The 7076-nt window shown below is 47.6% G+C and overlaps 1 protein-coding gene across 5 annotated transcripts in view; it reads left to right on the forward strand.

The window, feature by feature from the left end:
• Positions 1 to 7076, forward strand: part of LOC106997042 (uncharacterized) — a 48099-nt gene that overhangs the window by 38672 nt on the left and 2351 nt on the right. Inside the window, exon 3 of one of the 5 annotated variants that reach the window (XM_077968534.1) lies at positions 2422 to 2854. The exons of the other annotated variants lie outside the window; for them this stretch is intronic. The gene's annotated coding sequence lies outside the window, so the exon portion shown is untranslated. Of the gene's footprint in view, positions 1 to 2421; positions 2855 to 7076 lie in introns of those variants that run through there. 5 annotated transcript variants of the gene reach the window in all.

Here is a 7076-nt window from a genome sequence, read left to right on the forward strand (position 1 = left end):
ACTTTCAATACTTCATTTCAGGATAATTAATGCAGAGCCCCCTCCTGACCCTACTTGCCTCCATTCGCCCTGGGACAGTCCCTTTCTCTAAAGACCACCCACTCCCCAGAGCCCTTGTAGCTGTCCACAAGCATTATCTGGCCCTGGGGACAGTAGGAGGAGGCCTGTGTGGCTCCCAGCCCGGGCCATGAGTGAGGAGGTCCTGGGACACTCTGCTCCCCTTCTGTGGCATGCAGGCCAGGCCCAGTGGACTTTGCCCTGGCACTGAGGGCACTGCTTCATGTCCCAGACCCCATGGACCTGCCTCTGCCAACTGCTCCAGCTTTAGCCACTAGATCAAATGACCCATCGGTTTGATCCTGTGATTTGAGATGATTCTTCAATGAGGATGACATCAAAGCATGTGATGAGGATCTTAAACCATAAGAAAAAAACAGTGCCTGTGCCACACCTGCTCCACTTCCCGAGGGTGCTCCAAGCAGAGGCTTGAGGGGAAATCCAGAGCAAGGCGGGGCAGACCTCACGCTCCTAGGGAGGACATGAGGGAGAACAGGTACACACACGAGAAAAAGATCTGCTCTATGATGTACAGGGAAGCATTTCCACAAGCCTGAACTATGGGGACATGAAAGGGGAGACGGACGGTGGTTTCCTCTCCAGCATCACCACCCCTTGGGCCTGTGTCATCACTGGAGCACTCCTCTGAGAATCTGGCCACTGGGGATGTGGAAGGACCGTCCAGGATCATCTGTGGATGCTCCATTTGGCAGATGAAGAAACTGAGGGTGGGTGTGGTTTGCTGGGCATCACATTTCAGTTCTCCAACGGAGATGGAGATGGAGCCCAGGTGTCTGGGCCCTAGGCCGGGGTTTTCTCCTCTGAATCAAGAGGCGTTAAAAAACTCTCAGATTTCTCGCCAGGCGCGGTGGCTCATGCCTGTAATCCCAGCACTTTGGGAGGCCAAGGTGGGTGGATCACGAGGTCAGGAGATCGAGACCATCCTGGCTAACATGGTGAAACCCCATCTCTACTAAAAATACAAAATATTAGCTGGGCGTGATGGCGGGCGCCCATAGTCCCAGCTACTCGGGAGGCTGAGGCAGGAGAATGGCGTGAACCCAGGAGGCAGAGCTTGCAGTGAGCAGAGATTTCAGATCTCTGAAAAGTCCCCTTTCTAGAGACAATTAAAAAAAAAAAAAAAAGCATAGGCTGGGAACGATGGCTCATGCCTGTAATCCTAGCACTTTGGGAGGCTGAGGCAGGCAGATCACCTGAGGTCAGGAGTTTGAGACCAGCCTGGCCAACATGGTGAAAACCCATCTCTACTAAAAATACAACAGATTAGCCAGGCATGGTGGCAGGCACCTGTAATCTCATCTACTTGGGAGGCTGAGGCATGAGAATCGCTTGAACCCAGGAGGTGGAGGGTGCAGTGAGCTGAGATAGCACCACTACACTCTAGCCTGGGTGACAGAGAGCAAGACTTTGTCTAAAAAAAAGAAAAAGAAAAAGCTAGACCTTGAGAGTTAAACAGGCCTGTTGCAGCTTTGCCTGCATGAGCTGTGGGTCCTGGGGCAACTCCATACCTTGATCTGTGCCTCATCTGTAAAACAAGGACAGTAAGTATGACCTGTATACTTGAAAATTGCTAAGAGAGTAGATTTTAAGTGTTCCCACCACGAAACAGTAAGTATGTGAGGTCATGCATGTTAAATAGCTTGATTTAGCCATTCCACAATATAGACATATATCAAAACATCATGTTGTACACCATAAATATGTGCAATTTTTACCTGTCGATTAAAATTTAAGTATAACCTATTTATGATTGTTGTGAGGACTAAATAAAATAGTGCCTCGAAACTCTTTGTAGATGTCCAGCCACTTGCAAGCATTGAATCAATAAAAAATAGGATTATAATTGCTATTACCCTCTACCTCCCTTTTTCCTTGCCAGGCCTAGACCATTCTCCCTGATGCCTTGCCTGTCTTCTACCCAGCTGGGAAGAAGACACTACAGCTTCCTATACTCGTGACACAGAATTTTGGGAGCAATTCTAAATGACAGGTCTGTTGCTTAGCTGGGTGACTTTCTACAAATCACTTAAGCTTCAGTGCATGATATGCAAAAATGAGAACCATAATACCCAGAATAATTCTCTGACAAATCAATGGCACAGAAGAAAGAGAGGGATGACGGTTGTTACAGTTTAAAAGAGATCCATGAGACAAAAACAACAGAGGTCTCAGCCTGAGTGACGGAGTGAGACCCTGTCTCAAAAAAAAAAAAAAAAAATTATTGTTTGTTAACATAATGGCATGGTGATTATGTAACAAAAATCCTTATCTATTAGAAATGCATATTGGAGTATTTATGGGTGAAATGACTTGATGTCCAACATTTTCTTTAAAATATTTTAGAAAAGGCCCGGCATGGGAGGCTGAGGCAGAGAATTGCTTGAACCCAGGAGGGGAGGTTGCAGTGAGCCAAGATTACACCACTGCACTCCAGCCAGCCTGGGCAACAGAGTGAGACTCCTTCTCAAAAAGAAAAGAAAAGGCTGGGTGTGGTTGTTCACGCCTGTAATCCCAGCACTTTGGGAGGCCGAGGTGGGCGGATCACCTGAGGTCAAGAGTCAAGACAAGCCTGGCTAACATGGTGAAACCTCATCTCTACTAAAAGTAAAAGCCGGGCGTGGTGGTGAGTGCCTGTAATCTCAGCTACTCAGGAGGCTGAGGCAGGAGAATCACCTGAACCTGGGAGGCAGAGGTTACAGTGAGCCAAGATCACGCCACTGCACTCCAGGCTGGACAACAGAGTGAGACTCTGTCTCAAAAAAAAAAGAAAGAAAAATGTAGAAAAAAGAAGTGTGGGCCAGGCTCACTAGCTCACGCCTGTAATCCTAGTACTTTGGGAGGCTGAGGTGGGCTGATCACTTGAGGTCACGAATTCGAGACCAGCCTGGCCAACATGGTGAAACCCCGTCTCTACTAAAAATACAAAAATTAGCCGGGTATTGTGGCATGTGCCTGTAATCCCTGCTACTCGGGAAGCTGAGGCAGGAGAATTGCTTGAACCCGGGAGGCGGAGGTTGCAGTGAGCCGAGATCGCACCATTGCACTCCAGCTTGGGCAACAAGAGTGAAACTCTGTCTCAAGAAATAAAGAAAAGATAAAAGAAGTGTGTGGGAATATTGGGGCAATGATGAACAAGTTAAGCCGGTTTGATTACATGAGCTCAATATATTGTTCTCTCTAGTTTGTGTGTTTGAAACTGTCATTCATAAGGAGTAAAAAAAAGAAACGAAGTGACTTGCAGAGAGGGAGACAGTAAATGTAGTGGTTAAGAGCTCTAGGTCTGGACACACCACTAATGTTCCATAATTGTCTCTTCATCTGCCGGTACTATAGTCTTATGGTATGTTCTCATAACTGTAATGATGCTGGTTTATAACTTCCTGATTCTGATGCTGACTCTGCTACTCACTGGTGGGGGACTTTGGCTGTGTGACTTATCCTCACTGAGCCTCTGAAGCTCACCTGCAAAACAGGGAAAATTATGATCCCTGCTGTACCAAGTCATTTGGAGGACTGAACAGGAGGATGGAAAGGACTTAGCACAATGCCTGAACATAATAAGCACTCAGTAAATCCTCCAGTGAGGGGAGCACAGGTTGAAGAATCAGGCTACCGTGGATATGAACCCCAGCTCGGCTCTGCCACTTGTGGCTGTGTGACTCCGGCCAAGCCAATTAACTCTCTGAGCCTCATTTCCTCCTGGGAAAAAACCCGAAGATCATAAAACCTCCCCTGCAGGACTGTGGTAAGGATTAAATGACATGTTTTGATGCCCAGCACAGCCCACGTGGGAATTTCCCTTCCTCACCCCTTGACTTTCAGCAGCACTGGCCTTGCCAGCGCCCCGGCTGGAGTTGATCCCACTGTCCATTTGTTTGGCATCTGCACCTGGACTGCCAAGTGCGGCTGGGGAAAGTCAACAGGGCCATGTGAATGGCTCCTTGCAAATGACACGTCAGTACTGGAAAACATCAGCGAGGCTCTTCTGCTCTTAGACAGTCCTTCCATCTCTCTCCAGGGCACTTCCTCTCGTGTTCCACACTGGCTGGTCCACATCTTTTCCACCACTGATGCCTTAGCCTCAGAAGTTGACCTCAATGCTCTCTTGATCAAGGTCATCAAATATAAACACCTTTCTCTCCAACTCCCAACACCTCCTTCCATTCTGCTCTTTCCATCCTTCCAGCTTAAAGGTTGGAGCGTCCCTCTCCTTCCCAAGGCTTTAGAATTTACTCCATCTCCCCAAAACCCCATTTCCAGTACTTTTTTTCCATTGGCTGCACCATCTCAGCCAAAAAAAAAATTGCTGGGCTCAGTGGCTCACACCTGTAATCCCAGCACTTTGGGAGGCCAAGGGGGGCGGATCACAAGGTCAGGAGATCGAGACCATCCTGGCCAACATGGTGAAACCCCATCTCTACCAAAAATACAAAAATTAGCTGGGCGTGGTGGTAGGCGCCTGTAATCCCAGCTACTGGGGAAGCTGAGGCAGGAGAATGGCTTGAACCTGGGAGGTGGAGGTTGCAGTGAGCCAAGATTGTGCCACTGAGCTCCAGCCTGGTGACAGAGTTAAGACTCTGTCTCAAAAAAACAAAACAAAACAAAAAAAACTTGCTCGAATATCTGAACCTTCTCCAAGTCTGACAGTGATGCAGCTGCTTCTTTATATTTAACCTACTCATTCACTTGTCCACTCATTTAATAAACTTTTTTTTTTTTGAGACAGGGTCTCACTCTGTCACCCAGGCTGGAGTGGAGTGGTGTGATCACAGCTTGCTGCAGCCTCAACCACCCAGTCTCAAGAAATCCTCCCATCTCAGTCTCCTGAGTAGTTGGGACTACAGATGGGCAACACTACGCCTAGCTAATTTTTTTATTTATTGTAGAGATAGGATCTCACTATGTTGCCCAAGCTGGTCTCACACTAACTCCTGGGCTCAAATGATCCTTCCACCTTGGCCTCCCAAAGTGCTGGGATTATAGGTGTGAGCTACCGCACCCAGTCAAACATTTGTTGAGTGCCTACTATGTGCTAGGCATTGGGGGTACAGAGATGAATAGAGACCATCTTTGCCCTCAACGTCTTCAAAGTCCAGAGGGAGAATCAGACCCACAAGCAGATGATGGTAATATGGCAAATGAGATGCAAAGATGGACCATGCCTGACACAGAGATTAACTAGGCATGTGATGAGAAGAAGAGGGAACCCCAAGGTGACTCTCAACTTCCTGGTTGGTGCAAATGGGTGGATGGTAATGCTGTTCACTAAGACGTGAGACAAGAAAAATGGAAGGAGGAGCTAGGTATTGGGGAAGATGGTGTGTTCTGGCTGGAGTATGATGAATTTGAGATACTATTAGAACATCCCAGTAGAAATCTCCAACAAATCTTTAGCTTAGGGGAGAGAGAAGTCTGAACTGGAATTAGAGAGTAGAGAATCATCAGCATATGGGAGCTGGAATCATGCATGTTTATGAGGTGCTTACTGCTTCAAGTAACAGAGTAATTACACAATAATGGCATTTGATATCTCACGTCTTAAGAAGTCAAGAGACGGGCAGCTCTAGGGTTGGATAAATTGGCAACGCAATGATGGCATCTCTAACCCGGGTACCTCCTGTGGTTCCTCTATGCCATCCTCAGGGTGTTGACATCATGCTCAGCCTTGTCCCCTTGTGGTTGCAAGATAGCTGCTCTACCCTCTCACAACCCCATTCAAAGGTAAAGATGAAACTTTGTTCTTGCACATTCGTTTTTATCATGGAGGAGATCCTTTATCTTTAGCCAACAGACATATCCTTGGGTCTCATTGGCCATAACTGCATCATTAGGCAAAAGAGAATGGGGTTGTATGATAGGCTTAAACCGTTTGTAACTCATCTCCTGTGGCCGTGGAGAGGTCCATCTTCCTAGAGCACAATGCTACCCAATGCCTTAACTAAAGTGAGGTCCCATGAGCAGGGAAGAAGAGATGGCCTTTTTTCAGTCCTCATCCTCTTCCAAACCTTGGCTGACCTGACAGTGTTGACTTGACCCAAACACAGTTCAGTAGAGTCTACATTAGGAGCTTGGGTTCCTAAGTCAAGCATATCTGGGTTCATGTCCTAGAGCCACCTCGTGCTCTCTGTGTGACCTCATACAAGTATTTTACCTGTGTGCCTGAGTTTCCTCACTTGTGGAGTGGGGATATTATGGGTCTTTTGTTATTGGCTGTTGAGATGGTGAAATGAAATAAAGCATACAAAGCATTTAGCACAATGCATAGCACATAGTAAGTGCTCAGCAAAACCTAAGTGCTCAGCAAAATTTTGGGGGGCAACTCTCTCCTCAAAATCCTCCAGCCCTTTGTTTTTTGTTTTTTTTTTTTTGAGACGGAGTCTCGCTCTGTCGCCCAGGCTTGGAGTGCACTGGCCGGATCTCAGCTCACTGCAAGCTCCGCCTCCCAGGTTCACGCCATTCTCCTGCCTCAGCCTCCCAAGTAGCTGGGACTACAGGCGCCCGCCACCTCGCCTGGCTAGTTTTTTGTATTTTTTTAGTAGAGACGGGGTTTCACAGTGTTAGCCAGGATAGTCTCGATCTCCTGACCTCGTGATCCGCCTGTCTCGGCCTCCCAAAGTGCTGGGATTACAGGCTTGAGCCACCGTGCCCGGCCAGCCCTTTGTTTTTAAGGCCTCTTCCTTTTTCTGTAACTTGTTCCTCTTCTTCTTCTCCCATTTCCTCTCTTCCAAGGTTTGCTTCTCCGCTCTATGTCTTGTCTCATTTTTCCCGTCATTCCTCTTTCTTGAAATCCTTCATACCTCTCCTGAGTATTCCATGGCCTCTTAGACTTATTTTGGGACCTGATACCATTGCTCCATATCTCTGCCTCATCACCTTGGACCGGATGACCCCAGGGTCCTTTCATTAGATGCTACCTTAAAAACAGCTACTGGAGGCCAGGCACAGTGGCTCACACCTGTAATCCCAGCACTTTGGGAGGTCGAGGCAGTCAGATTGCC

The sequence above is a fragment of the Macaca mulatta genome, chromosome 1 (genome assembly GCF_049350105.2).
Source record: "Macaca mulatta isolate MMU2019108-1 chromosome 1, T2T-MMU8v2.0, whole genome shotgun sequence".
Lineage (NCBI taxonomy): Eukaryota > Metazoa > Chordata > Mammalia > Primates > Cercopithecidae > Macaca > Macaca mulatta.